The sequence below is a fragment of the Acomys minous genome (genome assembly GCF_964271855.1).
Source record: "Acomys minous genome assembly, chromosome: 1".
In the NCBI taxonomy this organism is placed as follows: Eukaryota; Metazoa; Chordata; class Mammalia; order Rodentia; family Muridae; genus Acomys; species Acomys minous.
Genome location: NC_140483.1, coordinates 170,110,243 through 170,132,954, shown reverse-complemented (window position 1 = coordinate 170,132,954; position 22,712 = coordinate 170,110,243).

Below are 22,712 nucleotides of genomic sequence, written 5' to 3'. Positions count from 1 at the left end.
TGATTTTATTAGTTATATGTTTTATATCTTTCATATTTGACCCAGCTCTTCATTCTTTCCCATGAAGTAGTTACTTTGGTATTTTGACAGTATCTGAGTATGATGGTACTGGTGGATTCTTTTCTTGTTGATGTGTAACTATAGTACTTCATCAGATGGGCATTCTTCCTCTGGTATACTTTCTCCTATTTGCTTAAATATAAAGATGATCTCTCTCTCTCTCTCTCTCTCTCTATATATATATATATATATATATATATATATATATATATATATATATATGTGTGTGTGTGTGTGTGTGTGTGTGTGTGTATTCCCCCTCTCTCTGTCTCCCTCTCTCTCTCTCTCTAATATGTGATTCATTTACTTTTTCTTTTCCAACTTTTTATTTTGTCAAAAATGTCTCAATTTCTGTGCTAGATTATATTTTTTTCTCCCATGTTGATAAAAGTTTGCATCCTTAATCTAATTTTTCTCATCCACTTTGCTGATATTTTCTTCTTCATTGCCAACCTTCTTCTCACAGCCTAATTGAATTGACTTCTTGTTTGTATTTCTTTTATTATCATTGATCATTTATATTATATGTTTGTCCTTCATTTATAATAGTTGAAACTGAGATATGTTGGAGTTGCTTTCTCTGTGTTTCATATAAATTGGCCTTTTGTGAATTATCTTATATATCTGTTGACTTGGACATCTCTTATGACTTGTTGGCTTCATGTCCAATAACTGTTGGAAGAGCTATAAGCATCCTCTTACCATCTGGAGACAAGTATCCTGAGCTGTTTTAAGTGTCTCCATTTCTGTGAATCATCTGTCCTTCTCTCTGCATGTTTCAGGCATCCTGTCACTGAATTTTGAAGTTCTTTTTACCTGTGTATGTTTGGAATAGAGTTTCATTTTACTTACAATTACTTTTGTTTTCACCTTGTTAAACGTGAAAATAGTCTACTTCTCATCTTACCTAGAACTTCTCCTGTGTTTCCTTGTCTAAAAAACAAAGACAAAACTCACTTATTTCATTTTTATATTTGAGAGTGTTTTGGCTGTTTGTCTGAATGTTATTATATACAGGCCTGTTTCTTAGGAGGCCAGAGAAAACTATCAGAATTCCCCAATGTGGAGTTATAGATGATTATGAGCCACTAGATGGGTGCTGAAAACTGACCTATGGTCTTTGCAAAAGCAGCCAGTGGATTTAACAACTGAGAAATATCTTAAGCTTCGATATTTACATTGTAAAGGTATATGTCTTTTTTATTCCTTCAGTAAAAGGGAGGAGGTTAAAACCAGGACATTGATCATGAGAAACAACACTGTATTAGGAAGCTATATTTTCATTCCAATTGAGGATTTCTTAAAATTCTTCATATCGGCTCAAACATTTTCATTTAAATCAATATTGCTTTTACTTGATATTATTAACAATTACTAAAATTAAAATATTTTCAAATTATTGCTCTATCAATTGAAAATTTAAATTCTTAGACATATTTAGCTGAACCACCTTTAATGCTATGAACTTCATATTCATCAAAGCAGACACAATTTTAATTTGGGGGCCATGTCCCAATTTTTCAAAAGCCTTGAATATTTAAATAAGTCCATTATTCTACAATATCTGCTTTTACACAAACACACACACAGACACACACACACAGACACAAACACACACACACGCACACAAATGCACACACTAAGGAAATTCCTAATGACCTCAGTTTATTCCATTAATACTTTTATTATGAATAGCCTTGAAATAGCCCAGTCATCATCTTCCCCTTTTTCTTATTTGATTGTTTTCATAGCACATTGTAGGCGTAAGGTTATTGTGTAGTGTAAATTCTGATTTCCTGTCTTAATGTTTAAACTCTGCTCCCCAATTGTCCCCATTATATCAATAAAGAAGCTTACAGCCAATCAAATATTAGGGGAGAGAATAGGGCTGGAATTTTTACCAACCATGGGATAAGAAGATAGGAGAAGAAGCCTGGTGATTTAACCACCTGTGGAGGCCCAAGGAAGTTTGGGAGGAAAGATCTGGAGCTGAGGAAAGCTACAAAGTGCAAGTACCATTGGGATGTTTGCTGGGATTAAGACAAAATAACATAGTGGTTTAAGAATAGACTTAAACTGTTCAAAATGTTGTTTTCAAGATATTTCTTAAACAAATATAATGATGAGACTCAATACTTTGTGTGATAGCTGGGTTAAGAAATAAGCTAAGAGAAACAACCCTCTTTTATAAATATAACTTTGACAGCACATCACCAGCTCTGATTAGTAAATTTGATGTGTATGTTCTCTCCCCACTCACTGCCATATCTGAATCCAAAGAACAGGACCAAATAGATTCTGATTCATTGCTGTGATACCAAACACAAAACAGGAGCTATTCCGTGCTAAGTTTTGCTTACTGTTTGTTTTTCTTCTCTGCTGAAAATATTATTTTGGGCCTGCGGTTAGCTTGGGACCAGTGCAACACCAGCTTTGTAAGGGATGCAACAGGAAACTTTGTCAGTATTTTGAAACTGTTGTATTAGCTCTAGGACAAGAAAGACCCTTATGTAGGATGTGGAAAGATTTTTGGAGCAGTTATGACCTTTAGTTACCTGTGAACCTCAGAAGCAAAGGCTGCCCAATTTTGTACAAACTATACTGATGTTACTAGATTAGCCACATGTGAAAGAAATGGCATTTTCCTAGGTTTTTTTTTAAGCTGAAATAGTATCAGAATAATTGAGTGTTTGATGACTTCCTTAATACACCTCATCAGGTCTGTTTGGTTCTATGAATGGGACTGTTTTGAGATCAATTTCATTGCCTTCCTCAAACCCTTGATCTTTCATTAATGTCCTCAAACTCTGCTTGAGAAGTTCCAAGCAAGCCAATATATGTATATGTTAGTATTTTTCCATTAACTTGAAAGAAAATGTCTATGAGAGAGGATCTTACAAAAGAAATAAACTAGATTTTTAAAACTGTACTGAGATAAAAAGCAAAGAAACAAGAGACAAGAACAATATCAGCAAGATAAGAAGATAGAATTTTTAAGGAAAACAAATATGATGCTGCATAGTACAGCTTAGGATAAATAGACTAAAGGAGGTTCGTATATTTTATATCTGTATTCACAATGTAGAAAGTGTGTCCCCAAAATAAAACCATGCTATAAGCCTTTGGAAGTCACAAATAAAAGGGAGCTTCCAGAAAACATAACCCTTAGTTAATAGAATACAGAAAGTGGAGATGCAAAAGTAAGAAAAATAACAATTTATTCCAGAGATAAGGTCCAAGTTCAAGTCACTATGTAAAAACTAGATATATAACCAAAGACTATTTACTTGATAATAATGTGAACCACTCTGAAATATAAAATGAGGAATTATGTTTATGAACTGAGCCAGTTCAATACATGAAATGGAATCAGGATAAGAACTCAAGTAATAATAAAAATAATATAAAAGCTTTTGCTCCTTTGTCCAAACAAGGATGAATTTCAAGACATGCTTTTTAAGTGATTTCATACTTCTGCAATGATTGTAGAATGTATCCAGATAGATACTACACACCTACATCACCGCAGCCTGATGTTTTGCCTGTTTTGTCTCTGGCACATTTCTTGTGGCAGGTCCACTCTGCTGAGTGGTAGTCTTGCTCAATAGACTAAGAAGTATTTCCAACTGTGTTTCAGTCCCTTTAATAGCAATACTTGGAGACCATTTACTTTCCATTAGTAAGAAATAGAAATGTTTTGATTCTTCTAACCACTTGGCACTTAAAGTAAAATTTACATTGCTACCAAGTTAGGGCCTTTCTTTAAACACAGATTTTGTTGTTGTTGTTGTTGTTATAGCTACCAGAATTAACAATGTGTATAGAAAGAAATTTCTGTTGAAGTAATAGAGAGTGGTGTAGTCTTCTAAAACTATATTTGTTCAATCCAGGTCAGAAAATGTTTGGCTATGTCTACATAATTCTAATCATTTACAGAAATATCATCATTTCATCCAGAATGTGTGTGTGTGTGTGTGCCTGTGTGTCTGTTTGTGCTTGTGTGTGTTGCAGGCAGAGAAAAACACAAATTGGTAAAATGGTCAAAGTAATTCCACATTCTTTAATCCTAATCAAATAAAGTAGAAACACAAAAAATATTGCCATCAAGAATCTATTACAAGAAAATTAAGAAACACAATAGGTTGAAATTGGACAAAGGTAGAATTTAAACATGGAAAATAAAGTGACTGGAACACATATGAAACTTATATCAGTGGGGAAAAATATTTGTTCTCAAAATCCTATTTTACCGAAGCATGGTGAAAGCCAATGTGCTAAACATAGACAGTGCTGAAGGAGCAGCCAAAGACTGCTATTATAAATACAATCTTTTGTAATAGAAACTGGAAGTTGAGGAAAATATTAACTAGTTATTAAAATTTATGCTTAATATAAATTTTTACTTCTAGTTTAGTGGTTTAAGTTCCTGAATGCTTTCTTGATAATACTCCTTTGTGCTTTGATTAGTCTATATAGTTTCAGAGGCAGAAAATGGGAAATAGTGAAGGACAAAAGAGAAAATGAGTCACTAAGGAAGCTGACACCTCATTAGATTTAAAAAATGCACCCTGCTTTTCCATGAATATCATTAAAGCCCCAAGAAGACTAAAAGGTCCTATCAAATTCCAGACAGTAGAAACAAGCAAAATAGTTCTGCTAGTTCAGAAATGTGCATGCTCCTGGAGCAGAATCAGAATGAACACAACAGCCTCCTAGGCCACTCTGTATTTTTTTAAGAGAAATTGTTTCCTCATATATTAAAATATTTGACTGGTTTAATATCATGAAAATGTTCCAAATATAACTGTTTCAGTGCATGTAATGCAGAGTCTGAGGAATGCCACTTGCATCAAACATTAAGGCAGAAGCCTCCATTATATGCCTAATCTATGAGGAGAAATGGGCAGGAGATGCAGAAATATGTGTGGAGCAGAAAATCATAAAGTGTCCCTAGTCACAGCAAGTTAGTATTTAAGAAAATAAATTGTATGAATTAAGAAAATATTATCAAATGGATATATTGTCATATTCATTGTCATAGTATAATTCAAAACTACAAAACACAAGTAAGGAAGACAAGTAGATCTGAAAGATAAATACAGTAAGATGGAGGATAGTAAGTCGGTTTGTGGGAGGGATTGTAAGCTTTGTCACAGGTGAAATCAGTCTTGGTGGGCTTTGCCCTTGGACACACCACACATACTCCCTGGGTTAACCTTGAGATAAGCTGAGTGGAGCCATGCTGGGCCTGGAATTTAGAAAGTGGAGGGGAGGGAGAGCAGGAGGGGGGCAACTCCACCCAGATTATTGTGTTTCTACTGGACCCTCCATGGGAAAAGGAGACTGGCCCTTGAACGTGAGAGACAGACTAGCAGAGAGGAAGAGAGGAGGCAGCAGGTTCAGACTGAGCTCAAGCACACGTGGATCAGGAAAAGGATCAGCGAACAGGCTGGACCAGCTCGCAGGTCAGAGACACCTATGGACCTGTCCCATGGAACAGATACCAGAAGGTTCACTCTTGTTTCCGTTTAACCTTTTTTCCCTCGTGTGTAAGATAGTTGGGTTGTATAATAAAGTTTAATTGTTAGGAAACAGAGCCAACACTGGTTCAGTGAGAAAAGTGCTGGTACTAACCTATGTCAACTTGATTACAAGAACCATTAGAGTAGAAGGAAAGGGCTGTTTCCGGAAGTTGTGCCATGACTTCACTTCTACACATGTGTACACACTCACACACACACACACAGAGAGAGAGAGAGAGAGAGAGAGAGAGAGAGAGAGAGAGAGGGAGGGAGGGAGAGGGAGAGAGAGGGAGGGAGGGAGGGAGGGAGAAATAAAATTCAGTTTAATATTTTAATTATTGGCTGCCCTGCCATGTCATGTCAAGAATCTTTTACTCTCTGTGGTTTACCAAAGTAGGGCAAATAATGAAAGAATAACAAAGTTTTAGTGCTGATAAGAAGATAGAATGAGGAGATGTGAGAGTAACTTAACAATTACAAGTTGTCAAGAATGATTTTTTGGGGGTAGATAGGTTTGGATGCTTTTGTTGGTTTGCTCACAAAATCAGTCTCAGAAGATGAAAGGAAGAGGCCTTTTGCATCATCCCTCCCTAGAGGTTTATTGTACAGACAAACCTTGGCTCAAAAGAGCTGACACGAATGTTGATATTCCTTTACAAAAATAAACATGGAAAATAAACCTAAGTAATTACATATAATTATATTTATCCTCTGTAGATTTGGCAGGTATTTAAGGAAACTGGTGGACTAAACACTTCTCTGTTTTGTTTTGTTTTTGTATGTTGTTTTCTGTTTGTTTGGTATCTTTGAGTTTCAAGGTCTAGATGCATAATGGGAAGCTCTTTCTTTCTATTAGCTCAAATCATAGAGAAAAGACAACTGATAATTTCTTCACATTGCTGCATAATATTAAGTATCGTTTAAGGTTTCAGCAAGTTGAAAGGACTTCCAATTTAGAGGTTTATTTATCATGCGTCTACACACTATCAAAAGTTCATAATCTCTCTCCATCCCTTCTGGCAAGTGGCTCCTGAGAGTGACAGAAAATCTGGGATTGTGACATTCATGTGCTTTGGTGGAGATGTACAAATATCAACCCCAAATCTTAGCTCATTTATTACACACAGCAAGAATTAGGAGTTTAGCTAATCTCGGACCAAGGAAATATGTTGTCTTTTCTCTGAGCTTGTAGCAGGGAAAGCCATTCTATCTACATATCTGAGACATTGATGTCCCTGACATGGCTGTACTCATGACAATAATACACAGTAAGTCTTCGTCTTCTCTCCACATAAAGAAATATAATTTTTACAAGTTTTCCATTTAAGCCTAATATCTGAACAGGGTTGAGGGAAGGAAAATGAGGAAAGCTTTGAAGCAGAGCATGAGCCCTCTTTTGCTCACCAAGTTATATCAATTATTCCTTTCTCCAGTGATTCTAAATAATATTTTCTATACCTTTCATACTGTAGTCTAAAAGTCCATATGGTGCAAAGGAATAGGCCATGGTTTCACATGGAACAAAAAGGAAGAGAAAAATTGTACCATACCTTGTACCTCGTCTTGTAATTTATTTTACACTGCAGTATCTTGTTGAGTTATATACCATTACATAATAATTTCATGCATATCACTCACATTTTTCTGTCACTGTAAATGAGTAAATTGCTGCCTTTTCTTGACTTCTGCTTGTATTTATTTTTTTTCTAAAAAAAAAGATTTATTTGAGTGTTTGTGTGTGTGCTTGTGTGTGTGTGTGTGTGCTTGTGTGCTTATTTGTGTCTGTTTGTATAATAATGTGTGTATGGGTGCTTGTAAAGTTGGACACCAGAAGAGGCTATCACTTCCTCTGAGCTTGCATGACAAACAATTCTGGAATTCCTGCTTATTATGTGAGTGTTAAGACTCAAGCAATTCTCATGATTGCAAAGCAGGTATTATGAACATTCATGCCGTCTTTCTATCCATTACATATTTTGAATGTTTTTATGCCATTATTCCTTTTTTATTTTCAAAGTATTGTACAATTAATTGCCTTTTTGGAAGGATTATTGAATATTAACATATTTGTTGATTTTTTTGAGATTGTAATTTCATTACAAAATTATTTACTCCATCTAAGTTCATCCATAAAACCTTCTCCTTCTGCTTCAAATACATTATTTTGCAAGCTTCTATGTATAAGTATATATATATATATATATATAGTCCAAAATATCACCCATTCAGTGTAGTAATCCTACCTGTATATATGCTGTTGGGCTGGCTGTTTGTTACTAGACAACCAATCGCTGTGCTCCTCCCTCAGGAAGCCACCTCTCCCTTCTGTGCTTCCCACAGTTGCCTGTAGTTCTTTATGTAAGTTTGAAGCCCTTTTGGGTGTCATTTTCACTGACGTTATCCTTGTTCAGCTCAAATTTCGATGGTGCTGTTGGTGAGATTGTATGGACATAGCATCTACTATTACTAAGAAACACAATATTATATCAAACTCTTTCTGCTCCCCTGGCTCTTACAACTGTTCTGCTTCCCCTTCCTCAGTGTTCCCTGAGCCTTAGGTACGGGACTGTAATGTGTAGGTACCAGCTGAGACTGGGAACCACAACCCTATATGTGTTTGTGTTTTTCTATAGTGGTCTCCTATTTAATATTACTATATTTATATATTCTTTGAGAATTATCTATATTGTATTTTTATTATATTCACTAGCTCATACTTTTTTACTTCTAAATCTGTCTAGATTCATCCGTACCACATCTTCTACCTCATTTCACAACATGTATTTTCTAGTTAGTACTGCTCATATATACATGTGTATAGAGGCATCCCCCATTACACATCATTGTCAGTGTATCAGGGTCTACAATCATAAAGAAATCTGTTTGTGTCTCTCCTAGCAGCCAGTAATTTCATGAATCCCTCACCTCTTCATTGTGGGTCATATGTGCTTATACCATAAATGTCTCAGCAGGCCGTCACTCAATCTGTTAATTGTTAGCTCCTCTCTGAAGCCAACTGTCACACAAATAATTGAGATACTGTTTTATGATTTTTCCAAACTTCACAGCACGAGAATTATGTAGTTCATACTCTATTCTTAACCCTCTAAGCTAATGTGGCTTTTTCCAAGCATGCATCCTAGAGATACTTGCATTTTTTAGCTTTCCTTGCTGAGCTTCCTCCTGGTCCCTTCTGGAGATTCCCTGGATGAATCCCCCTCTTTCTTCTATAACTCCTCCTCCCCTGGCTGGCAGGGTGTACAGCCATATTCTTTCCCCTGAGAAGTGAATGGATATGAACTGTTTTATTAGTATGTCAGGGGACAATTCAAGAGCAGAGTTTATGCAACATTGAGACAAGGGAGTCTCAGAACAAGGCTTGCAACCAGATATGAGGGGTACAGATATCAGCATTTGTATTCACAATAACCTAATGCCTAGAGTAAATCCATGAGTTCATAGCCCTGTAAATTGAGAGGACTCTGGTTTTGTTAAGTCTTCACTAGAGTCTTGCCCATACAAACTTTATAGCACCCCTTTAATGATCTTTCTTTATCCTTTTGCAGAGGGTATGTTATACAAATGTCTCAGTTATGGATAGTTCAAAGACACTTAACTCTTTGCATTTTAATGAGTTGCATGTTTATTAAGTATTGTCTCCTACACAAAGAAGCTTCTCTGATTAAGATTGAAACCTTCACTAATCTATGATCATAGAGATATTTCTTTAGAAGGCAAATTAATACTGTGTATATTTACCAAAATACTACCACTAGGTTCTATGCAAGAGTTTATGGCCTCACTGGTCACAAATTCATGGCAAGATTTGTAGTATCCTCCTGTGGAATGGGCCTTAAATCAGAACATTTTATAAAATCTAAAGTATTTTTCAAAGTAGGCATATAAAATATAATTTGTTTAAACTTTTAATGATTGCAAAATGGGTACAACATAAAACATAATAAGTTTCATTTTAGTTTTATAAACTATATCCAAACATACTTTTATTGTAACATAATATCAATATCTCATAATATATTTCACCAGATTTATTTTTTGTTTTTTGTTTTTTTGTTTTGTTTTTCGAGACAAGGTTTCTCTATGTAGCCTTGGCTGTCCTGGACTTGCTTTGTAGACCAGGCTGGCCTCGAACTCACAGCAATCCGCCTACCTCTGCCTCCCGAGTGCTGGGGTTAAAGGCGTGCACCACTATGCCTGGCCAGATTTATTTTTAAAGCTTAATAAATGAAAAATTTTGCAAATTGTCACAAAATAGCTTTGAATCAGTAGGGTTTTCTTCATTCATAAAAGATGTTTGTCTGTAGGTAGGAAGACAGAAGGGTGGATGGATGATTCCTTTTTTTTCCAAAACAGACTCAACTTTGATTTTGGGTAAAGATAACTACTGCACAAATACTTTTGCTCACAGTGGTTCACTAATGTGTCTCAGTTCTGCAGAATCTTCTAAAAGTCCTTCATCATTAAAACTCAGTTCATACTAATACTTTTCTTCATGGGTTTTGATTTTACAACCAGAGATTTGAGTTGTTCAACCTCAAAGGGAGAATTTAGGTAGCAATGAGAACTCACAGCTCCACACATGATGCTGTTTATTCTTCTGTGTAAAGTAGCTTCCAGAAAAGATTTTAGGTGGCAAGAAATTCTAGAGTCAAAAAGAAATTAGATGAACAACAGAAAGGTACCAAGATTCATGATCAATGATTTGATTATTAATTTCAGTTTTAGCTGATTTCTTGGAAGAATAGCATCTCAGAGTTATAAAATTAATAAATAAGTATATGAAGGAACCAAGCATATTAGAAGTATGTGTGGAGCTCAGTGAATTATTTGACCAGGGTCCCCAGTATTTTATCAACATTGTAAGAAACAAAGACTGGATAAAACTGTATCTTATGCATTCTTTTACTTGGAAAAAAAAACTGACACAACATTGAAATCTTTTTACTTGAAAAGTTCCTCCAAGATTCAAAATTTATATACCACTGTATATTGTGTTTGCCATTTTGTGTTATGAAAATAGAGAATATAAGTGAGCTTAGGAGTTTTAGCAATTTCTAAAGATGATAACCTTGATTATATAGCATAGTGTATTCATAAACATGGAATGTCAAAAGTATGTGTTTTCTGAGATAGAAGGCTGTATCACAAGCTCAACATGCTCACTAAAGGCTTACGATAATGAGAGACTGCATAGTGGCTATGGTACTGCGAAGGGCCACCTGCGTAATCCTTGTGTAAATTATCTAAATACAAACTGTTGCCGGAGGATCAAAGAGACAGAATAAATATATTTTGATAGAAAAAATATATGACTTATTCTAATAGGACATCAGTCTATTACCTTTATCTCATTGTTTCTCATATATAAATTTTCATATTTTATACTTGTTCATCCCACAATAAATTGACACTGTTTGAATAACTGTTCAAATATTAAGACGATTTTCATGTAGCACTACATATTATACAACTTTCAGTCACTCTATTAGGTGAATAATGTGCTACATTTATATAATTTACATATGACCCATTTTTGTCATTAGATGTGCTGTAAGTTTACTTTTTTCATGGTATCACAAGAGAAAATTATTGAAATATTTAAGTGACTCTGTTCATGTGATAAATATTCGTTCATGTTAGCTTATACACTATGAAACTTTAAAACTGGGGAGTTAATGTTTTGAAGTACTTTCAATCTCATGGAAAAAGATGTAAATATTTTTATAATTTTCTTTGGCATACATACGCTTTGCTTTACTTTTATTTTCTTCTGATGGAAAACTTCACTTTTCTTGCATAAAACATATTTGAAAAATATTTTTGTTCAAATAATAAAAGATGATTTCTAATATCAATTTACAAAGCACTGGGTTCCAAATCATAAATGTCTGATATGTAGTATATAATTTTCTATATGTTGGAATTTTCTTTCAAAGTATAATTTTCATGAGAAATGCAAAATCCAATCTACTGAGAAAATAGCCACTTGAAAGAACACACCAAAGCATTCCTGAGAAAACCTCTGTGTGTTTTTAAAGTATCTTTAAAAATTATAAAGTTATTATGAATATATTTATTTATTCACGGTCATCTCCCTATCCCTCCCCTCCTCCTACCGCTATATAGGGAGCCTAGTTCCAGTCCATGCATGGTCTTTGGTTGATGCTTTAGTCTCAGAAGGCCCCTCCAGGCCCTGGTTAGTTTGCTTTGTTTGTCTTCTTGTGGAGCACCTATCACCTCCAGGTACTTTTCTCTTTTTACCCACTTTTCTCCTAGAGTCTCTCTGTCTCACCCACTGTTTGCCCGTGAGTCTCAGCATCTGTTTCCAACTGCTGCTGGGTGGAGCCCCTCAGAGGAAAACTCTACTAGGCTCTTCTGTAAGCAGAACAGAATATCATTAATAATGTCTGTCCAGTGGGTCTTGGGCTGGGACAGACATCGGTTGGACAGTCCCTCTATCTCTGCTCTATCTTTATCCCTCCATGTCTTGTTGGCAAGGCCAAGTTTGGGTCAAAGTTTTGTGGACGGGTTGGTATTCCCCTCCTTCCACTAGGAGTCTTGTCTAGTTGGAGGATATCCTCCTAAGTCTCCATGGCCCCCAATACTAGGAGTCTCAGCTTGAGTCCCCATCATATTCTCCCAGAAGCCTACCCTGACATAGGTATGTTACTTTTTAAAAATAAATTGAAATCACATAACAAGTAATATAATTACTTCCAAAATATATTGTCAAAGCATTAGTTCCATCTAATAAGAACCTTAAAAAGTTCTGGGTTTTCTTTTTTTTTTTTTTTTTTTTTTTTTAGGTATTTGTGTGATTATAAAATAAAAACTGATGCTATAAAATCATGGTTATATTTAATAATAATAAATCATGGTAATTGTAACTAAACATGTAATATTTGCAATTTGAATACACCTGCTATAAAATGATACAATAACATTTAAGATAATTTTTAAAAACATTTTTATTCTTTGAACGTTTTATAGAGTTCAGCATTATTTCTTTCTAACTCATTCCAGTGATTTCCATACCACCTACCTCAAAATTTAATGCTCTTCAAATTTTTTTCAAGTTAAAATATAATATGATTATTTCCATTCTTTTTCTCCCTCCAACCCTACCTATGTAATGCTCCTTTCTACTTCATGTTGAAATGTTGAAATCACCATCTCCTTCCCTTTGTTATTGTTAAGAGCACATAGAAACACACAAACACAATGTGTGTGTGTATGTATGTATGTATGTATATAAACACACACACACACACACACACACACACATATATATATATATATATATATATATATACTGTTCAATATTTTTCATCTTTTTTCCATGTATATGGTTTCTAGGCTGACCACTTACTATTGGATTAGATAATTAATTAGGAGTTTATCACCAAGTAAACAGAAAACCTGCTGTGACACTGTGTGTGTTGTGAAGGGATATGGAAGTTTCAGCTATGATACCTCATCATCATGGTGACCAAAAAAATGACCGGAAAACTACACCACCAGTAGACATGTTAATATAGAAGGGAGACATCTCATGGTGTGCCTCCCTTAGAAGGAACTACACGTCTTCTATTTTAATGTCATTGACTATACTCTGAGTGTGATTAATGCTACCCATATGTGCATAACTGACTAGTCATATACTGAAGCATGGGCAACCTGCCACTGAACAGAAAAAGTTAGCGTATATTTAATCCAGTGACATGGCTGCTCTGGCAAGGAATCACATCCAAAGACCTTCTAGGTCTGTATGATCTGGCTGGAATGCAGACACACCACACACCTTTAACCCCCCTGGCTGGAATATACACATCTCTTAGCATACACATTTAATCCTAAACAATGAAAGTAAAGTTATTTTGTAGAAGGAAGCACCATGTTTGAAAGTGACATCTAATTGAGGGGCAGAAAAAGTAACAAATCAGAGAAAAATTGTGCAGAATGATACAGAAAAAGGATGAGCCCCACTTTCATGAGAGCATACAGGATGGAGTACAGTAGAGTGGAGAGAGTTGAGAAGAGTTAAGTCAGCAATACAGTGGAGTTCAGTAGAGAAGACAGTACAGCAGTGTTGAATTCAGTAGAGAATTCTTCAATCAGTTCAGTGTAGTGGAGTTGAGTTGAGTAGTCAGTTATGTGATTGGAGTTCAGCTTGGTACAGTTCATATTGTATAATTCAGGGGCAGTTTTTCTAGCAGCGCACTCCAGTGAGCAGCTGAGAGAAGCCAAACTGAATCAGAGAGTTTGGGCCAGAACAATGTATGTATGTATGTATGTATGTATGTATGTATGTATGTATGTGTATATATGTGTGTGTGTGTGTCTGTATAAACATTTATTACTTGTGTATTTAATCCTTTTAAAATTCACATATTGAAACTGCCAATAATCTGAAAAAAATAGGAAATGATTTTTTTGGGGGATTTGATTAGGTTATTTTAGGGAAGACAAAAGCATTTATTTTAAAATGATGTATATGCATGAACATTCATGTTTTAATATAAATATGCTTATAGTGCAAATGACGATTGGGGCTCTAGTTTTTCCTTACCTATCAAAAAAGTTTACAACAACAATGGCTACAAAGAAATAACAATAGTGGAAAATGAAAGCATGTCTACAATGGAAATAGAAAGTTAGTTTCCCTGTTTGGCAATACACTAATGTCATCAATCAGGTGGAATTGTAAAAAGCCTGAGCCAGGCCTGCAAAGCATTTTTAGGCCAAATGGCACACTTAAATGTAGTTTTCAAATGCATTTCTTTCCTTTGCTGGTGGATTGAAAAGTGAATATAATCTGAGGACCAATAGGAAATGACTTGTGAAACCACCAGCTTTAAGGAGTCAGAACTGTAAACAAAGTCACTTTTTACCTTCTTTTGGTACTGGCAATGTCTTAAAAAATGCCAACTCAGTTTTGTTTAACCATTTGATTTTAAATTGCACCTGGAGGCTGATTTTGTAGAACTTTTTTTGATATTTTATAGTTCTATGGGTTTATGAGCACTATAAATGGCACTAAGCATATAAGTATCATATAGGATAACCTATTCTTATAAGCAGGGAGAAGATTATCTACTGGCTTCATAAATCTACTAACAGCTGGTACATTTGACGGGTCAGCAGACCATCTACCATGGCCATTGGCTTAGTGTAACATTACCTGATTGCTTTCATCATAGATCTTCATTACTGAAATGTTCTTTCTCCATTTCTTTCCTTTTGCAACTAATATATGACCCATATGTAGAAGGATATCTTTTCGTGTCTATTATGTTAACACTTTAACAATAAATCTCCAAGAACAGCATCATTACTGTTAAACATGCAGCTCTTGAAAGCTAATCTGAAATGCTAGTTATTAGCTCCACCACAGTTGTTTTCTCTTGGATATTCTTGGATTAGGCACACAGGAAGGCTGAGGGATTGCTACACAGTTATCAAGCATTAAAATTTATTAATGTTTTTGTTTGTGAGATGTGGTTATCCCCGTGGTTTCTATCATGTAACTAGACCCATGAGCCTGTCTCTGATGTGTTCCAGACCATTTTATATGTTACACATGAAAATCATTAAGAATATAGCATTTTAAAGACACACACAATTTCAACTTGGGTTTTTAAAACTTAATTAGGACTCTGCTGGTCTTCACGTTTAAAATATTGTCTCCATTGAATCTAGTATACCATACCATTTTCTATATCTTCAGAGAAACAGTAGGAATGCAAGTATTGGATGCAATTTTCTTCATTATAAGTAAAATCACTCCTGCTGAGCCTGAGGACTCTTCAGCAGTTTTGCTTTCCTTGAGAGAGCAGTAATTGATTATTCCAAACCTTAACATTGCCACATAGGACAAGGAGACAGTCTCTAGATATACCTGGGAAGCTTTAGCTAACTTTAGCTTTTCAAAAGATGATACAGATTTCATAAATACATTATTACAGTGTGTGTTCAGAAGCAAAAGCTCACACAAAAAAGCTGAAAAGGGAATCATTTCAACCTCAAGCAGAAAGCTATTATTATCTCCATCCAGGATTCCAATTAAAGAATATCCAAGAGAAAACAACGGTAGTGGAGCTAATAACTAGCATTTCAGATTAGCTTTCAAGAGCTGCATGTTTAAACAGTGCAAATACAGAAAAAGAGCCATATCTTACCAATTCCATAAAGGTTATTTGCAACATTAGCCAATATAAGTTAAAATGGAGCTGAGTACAAATGCCCTTAAGGTGATAACAACAAATTATTTTGCTCTTAGATATAATGAGGCAATGTGTAGCTCTCCATTTTATATCAGTAGAATAGAGAGTGGGAACAAAAGCACTAGGCACAGGATATTGTCTGGCTTTCATATTGTACAATGACTATGTTGCTAAAGTGACATTTTTAACCAGTTGTCGAACAATAGGCACTTAATTTTTTTCATAAGTTAAAGTACAATTAAGAGTACTTTGGATGGCAAATCATCACATGACTAATCATAATTGCAAACAAAGAATGGAGGCTTTGTATATATATTAAATATCAAGCCATCATTTGAATTCTTTTGAAATACTCAAAGTAATCCTTAAAGAAATATTATCATAATATTTTCAAATCTATTCCATGGTATGCCCATACTTACAGAGATGGAAACTTCCTGGAAGCAAGGTTAGAGTCGACAAAACTACCCTTACTAAAATTTTCTTTGGAGTGTGTTCAGCTGATTTAAACATAAGAGTGTTTACACAAACAGTGTACTTTCATAATGAATTTCAGAACATTACTGTCCTGTGAAGTAGGTCATAACTTTTATTCCTGCTTTAGAAATGATCCAAGAGAGCTTCAGCAAGGTTAAATTTGTCTGAAAGATGCATAAGTAGTTAGTAATAAACCACCCTTCCTCCATCTATGGCTTGAAAGCCATTTGCTACTAAAGACAAATTAAATTCCTTATAATTAAGCCTCTGTTTTTCTTTTTTACTTTTATTGAATGTGTATGATTTACACATCATGCACCAAAATCCCTTTCCCAGTAAAATAAAACAGACAAACAAAAAAATATTGTCATAGAAGCTATAGTGTATCACAGAGTATAGCCTTTTGTCCAAATATGTTTACCTTCAAATGTTCATTGCTATGAGTCATGTGTCTGGTTTGAGGCCTACACTATCATTACTGGAAACTCACTGGGACTGTTGTCGGATCTCCCATTGTTGCCATGTGTCAAGGAGACTCTTAATCTTTGAATCTGCAAGTCTGGCCCCTTCATGTGTTCCAGCAGGTCATACATGGGGTAGATGTTGGCTTGAGGTCCACTCAAAGCCCTGGATCAAGGCCTGCTCCCTTGTCCTCAGGGTAGTGCCTGCTCTCCTGCTCCCCTGTCCTCAGGGCAGGGCCAGCTCACCCACTCCCATGCTATCATGGCAGGACTGGCTCACCTGATCCAGTGTCCTCAGTGCAGGGCCTGCTCTCTTGTTCCTCTATCATTGTAACAGGGTCAGCTGTTACCATGGTAGGGCAGGCCTGCTCTCCCACTCCCATGTCATCATAACAGGGATGGCTCTCCTGCTCACATGTCCTCAGGGCTGGGGAAGCTTTTTAGCTCCTGCGTCCTGATGACAGGGCTAGCTCTCATTCTTCCATGTCCTCAGGGCTGTCTCACCTGCTCCTGTGTCCTCAGGGCCCACTGCTGTGGATACTGGATCTTGTGGGCCATCAAGCAGGTGGCAAGTGGAGGCCCCTCAAAGTCTTCATTGAGTAGCTCACAGAAAACAGATGTTGGCCCAGCTCAGCTTCTTGTCCTGGAGAACTTATGGCTCTGTTGGTTTGTGCCTCCTGAGTCTCTGGCTCCATTGTGTGCTCCATCTGCCATGAGCCCTCACTTTGGTGCTACCTCTAGTATCCACTTCTGCAAGATCCAGCTCTCAGCACTAAGCATGACACTGGCCCTTGAGAGGAGGTCTATGAGGCCTGTGGTGTGGGCAGTACAATGCTCGCTTGGGTTCAACTTGAACAACTTCTCCTCAAATGCCATCTCCTTGGCCTACACTGCACTAGACCACAACCCAAAAAGCAGTGGCTACTGCAGCAATGGCATCCCAGGGTCCCTGGGAGCTCACCTGAGCATGGTTCCATGGTCCTGAGGTGGGAGGACATGGATGATTCATGTGACAGGATATCCTTCTTTCTGGAAAACACCATCACTGTGTTTTAGAGCTCTCAATATGGTCCTTTGGTGGCTATGCTGTCACTGCTGCCTGTGGCTCAAACACAGTGTGTGATCGATGCCATCTTGGATGATCTCAGCTTGGGTATTTCTAATACATTATGCCAAGTGTTTCCTTCCAATCAGGCCACTCTCAGGGGTGAACATTTCTTTGTAGCTCTTGAACACAATCATCCTCCTGAGAATGCACTGAGGACCTCACCTTGTGAACTCTGTGGATGTGCGCCTACCACAAGGACCCATGCCCACTCTCCTGAGCTTCTGTTTTTCAAGGCTTTGGCTATGCCTTACCTGTGTACAATTTGTTCTAAGAGACAGCAATCATGTCTTTGTTTTTAAAAGTTGTTATGACTGTTTTTCAACCATGCCTTTGTTTCAAGAGGTTGTTACAACCATCTTACAACCCTATTTTTGTCCAAAAGGTTATTATAACTACATGCTGCTTTAGCAACCATGTTATGACTACTTGGTTATGTTCTGCTTCTATAATCCTGCCAATTTTCTACAAATAGCTCATGTTGAAACCCCCTAAACCTGAGATATAAAAAAAACCCCTTAACTTCCTTGTCTTGTTGTATATTGTTTTGTACTGTTGTCTCTTGGTGACCTGCTATTTTCTGAAGAGGAAATGGGGTGGATCTAGGGGAGCAGGAAGTTGGGAAAGGATAGGTGAAATATTTGGAGGGAGGAGAAACTATGCTTGGGACATATTGTATGAAAGAATAATTTATTTTCAATAATAATAACAATAAAACTTCCCCTCTTAAACTACACCTAAGCATGAGGCAGTTCCTACACATGAAAACAAAAAGCTGCTTTTATTAATTTGACAATGATGGTTTGGGTTGCTGATCTTTCTCTTCATATTTTTGGGATTCACAGTAAGTGACAGGAATAAGGTATCTAGGCTTTTCTATATCACATATAACACTGGTTCTAATAGTCTTCCACACCTGCACGAGAGGCTATCTGCTCTATGTTATTCTACCTGTGATTCTTTAGAGAATCAGAAATAAAAGATATAATTCTTCTAAGAACAGAAAGTAATGACTTGCTGACATTTATGTAATATATGTAATAATTAAGATAATATTCATAGTATCAGTAACAATTTATTGTTCAAATTATGTTAAATATGTAATCAGCTTTCATAATGACAAAAATCTCAGATCTCCTTGTAATTTCAAATAGTATTACAGTTAACTACAATGAACTTAGTCTTTTAATTAAAATATACTATATCAGTGTCAGGCATGGTAGGACACGCCTATAATCCCAGCAGGCAGATCTCTGTGAGTTCAAGGGCAGCATGATCTATAAAGTGAGTGCAGGACAGCCAAGGTTACACATAGAAACCCTGTCTTTAAAAAGTCCTTCCTAAAAAACGAAAATTTAGTTATGTCAGAAAGTAAGGCCTCTCGATTACTAGCTTGGTTTCTTGTTGAATATCCTTAATGTAAATCTGGAATTATCTCTTTCCTGAACTTTCATACATATACCTTCTAGTGTTTAGATGCATATAAACAAGACGCTACATTCTAACAGGAAATAGAAATGCATGCTATCTTCTGCACTAACAGTTGTTCTGCTCTGTCTCAATGTCACTCAATATGTAACCAATATCGTAGATTGTACAGTAATGTATGTTTTAAACACTACACCTTATAGGTTGTGGAGGTGGCTCAGTCAGTAAAGTTCTTGACTTCACTTTATTTCCTTATCTCTTGTAAAAGTAGAGCCAGAAATGGTGTAATGTGCCTGCAATCTCAGTACTGTTAGATAGAAATGGCAAGATCCAAGGATCACTGAGGCTTTTTGCTCAACTAGTGTATGACTCAGCAATACAATAAGTACAAGGTAAATTCCTTTCTCTAGAATTATGTACATAGCAACTGGGAAAACACAAGACCTAAAACTCTTGCCTTTAGTCCTTAAAACTCACATGAGCACATATACAGATACACATATTACATAGACATTCACAGAGGTAGAAAAGGAGAGAGAGGAAAAAGACGAGTGAGAGAAACCAAGACAGAGGCACAGATGGAGAAAAGGGTGAAAAGACAGGGAGAGAAAGAGGGAGGGAGTTCTTGCACATGCACGTGCACGTGCGCAAACGTAGTCCTAATCTTAAGCTTAAATTTTTATTTGGTGAAATTTGGCTGGTGGGAAAGTTATCTACTGAGGTTCCCTTTTTCCAGGTGAGGTCAGACAAAATCCTTGATACACTTGGCAGGTCAACTACAGAAAGTAGTGATCACCTATTATTATCTTGACAAGAAAGGCAGATAGGAGGTGCAGGTATCTGTGACAAGACATATAAGTGTTCTCCAAAACTTGTCACCATTCACTAAACAGGTGGCCTACTATTTCATCTGGGTAGAGGTTGATAAGAACAGAACATATAAAACTCTGTTTTGACTTGTAAATATTCAGAAGTACTTTTCCATATCAGGTAGGGATGGTAATTGGCTCTTATTGTAAAGAGTTCATAAGAAGTTTATAAGGTGACTGAAGCCTTGAAAATTAAATCTCAGCAATCTACGCTACAAGTTTAAGCATTCTAGAAGACACAGAATGGAAAATCTCATAAAGTTCTGCGTTCAGTTAATAGAAAATGATTACTGGAATAAAAGCAAGTGAAGCTTTTGACCATGTTCCTTCTCTAAGATGCTCCAGCTGTGCGCAGGAGGCTTGCTATAATTATGGAGGCATGCTCTTGCTCTTGGAGAATAGACTTCATAACTCCAATTCCACCAGCTTCAACATAGAACATTAAGAAGGTCACATAGATCTACCCAAAATACGATGTCCACACACAGGGAGGCAGAATGCTAATTTAGGACTGAGTATAGGGGTGCTTACGCAAGCTAGAAGCATAACTGTCAGGGCTTCCGTATTTCTAAGAAATAAAACAATGTTCTCCTTAACACAATGATACTAAGTGGGAATATGCAGCATGTGACTATGAGCACCACCATATAAGACTAAACGCTGGGTATGTGGAGCTGCTGTAGCAAAGGATGTCTTGAGGTCATAAAACCAGTACCTGCTCCAACCAAGGATTGGTGGGATGTCCACATAGCAGTGCAGACACAGGAGATTATTTTAAGAGTGCCTATCTTAGTATCGACTATCACATTGCCTAAATGCTTACAGATCACCAACTCCCTCTCCTAGGAGATGATGGCTAGGAAAATAGGCTTGTGATCCCACACAGGGAGACATTGTATACTTCTGTTACATACAAACATTGGCCCAGCATGAAATTGCCATAGTTTTGGTTCATGACACTACACCGGAACTTTGGACATGTCTTATCTGCTTTTTTCTCCATCCTTGTGAAATAAACATAATTTCCCCTTGGTCAAAATACTAAAAAGACTCATGGTTTTCATTTATAGCCACTTTAGTTTAGCTGAAAGCATGTACATGCCTATGAACACACATGTTCATTTCTCCAGACACACACAAATGTGAAAACAGAAAAAATAGGTATAAAAGGCACTTGTTCAATAAATTCTTACTAATTTCAATATCATCATAGTCATTCCTGAAATATCACTGTAAGAAATTATTAATTATCACATAAAGCTCAAAAGGCTTATGAAAATTTGAGCTATGTCATTAAAAAGTTCTCTTGGTTCTTTCATAGACAAGTCATAAAGAAAAACAAGGTTAAAAATGTAATATATCCTGATGTGTAAGAAGATGCAGTGGTAAAAATGCTTACCTGGCCTCTCAAAGCAGAACATTGATGATTAGGCTTGCCACAGTAGAAATTGCTATATCTAGAACATAATATACTTATACAAATTGCGCAAAAGTGACAGAGTAGTGGATTGCAATGTCTTCTTATCTGCAAACTGTCTTTCTTTATAAAAACAAGATTCAGTTGCCAATACTATAGTATTTATCATCCCTAATGTAAAATCAATATTTCATTGTAAACTAATTACAATGGAAATTAAGTAACAAGAGCATCCTGTCTTTTTCAGTGAAATGAAAGAATGCTAGAGAACAAGTCAGCTATGGCCAAATGTTAATTGGTTAGCTAAAATTTATCATTTATATAGAATGAGTAATTTATTTGCTCATACTATTTTAATATATTGCTGCAAATTTGCAGAAGCTTTAGGTAAAATACTGCATCTGTTGAAAAAAGAATGCTAGAAATTGACATAGCTTTGAATATTTGGGAAAATATGAATCCATGCACTTCAATATGACAGAAAAGGAGGACTGAAAATGTAACTGAGCTGATAAGATTGCTTGCTCCTCAAAACGGAGATCTAGGTTAAAATATTCAGCATCCCTTTACCTATAACTAAAGCACAATAGTTGCAGAAATAGGAGAATCATGGGGCTTGATGGCTGTCAGCTTATTTCCACTTTCAGTAAGAGTCTCTGTCTCAAGGGAATAAAAACAGATATTTACAGAACAGAATACCAGATGTCTTCTTCTGTCTTCAGCATGGGTAGGTACATGGGCATATGAAATCTCATTCACATTTATGCATATTATTTTATTCTCATATACATATGCATTCACACACACACACACACACACACACAAACACACAGTAGGTTTACCACAGAACTCTTTATTCAAATGAATAAGGACAAAAGCAATAAAAACTACCATTGTGGTAGGAACCACTACTTTCTGTTTCCTATCACAGTCACCATCTACGTGATTTTTGATCACCTTAATGGATGTGCTAAAATTATCTAACATAGAAGTTACCCAAAAAAATACAATATCCAGTGAAATGCAAACAGGTGCTTAAATTGATATACAGTTAAAGTAAAATTTGAACAATATGCCAATTTTTTTAAAATTTAAAATATGAACTCTATCTTGGATATGGACCTTATGG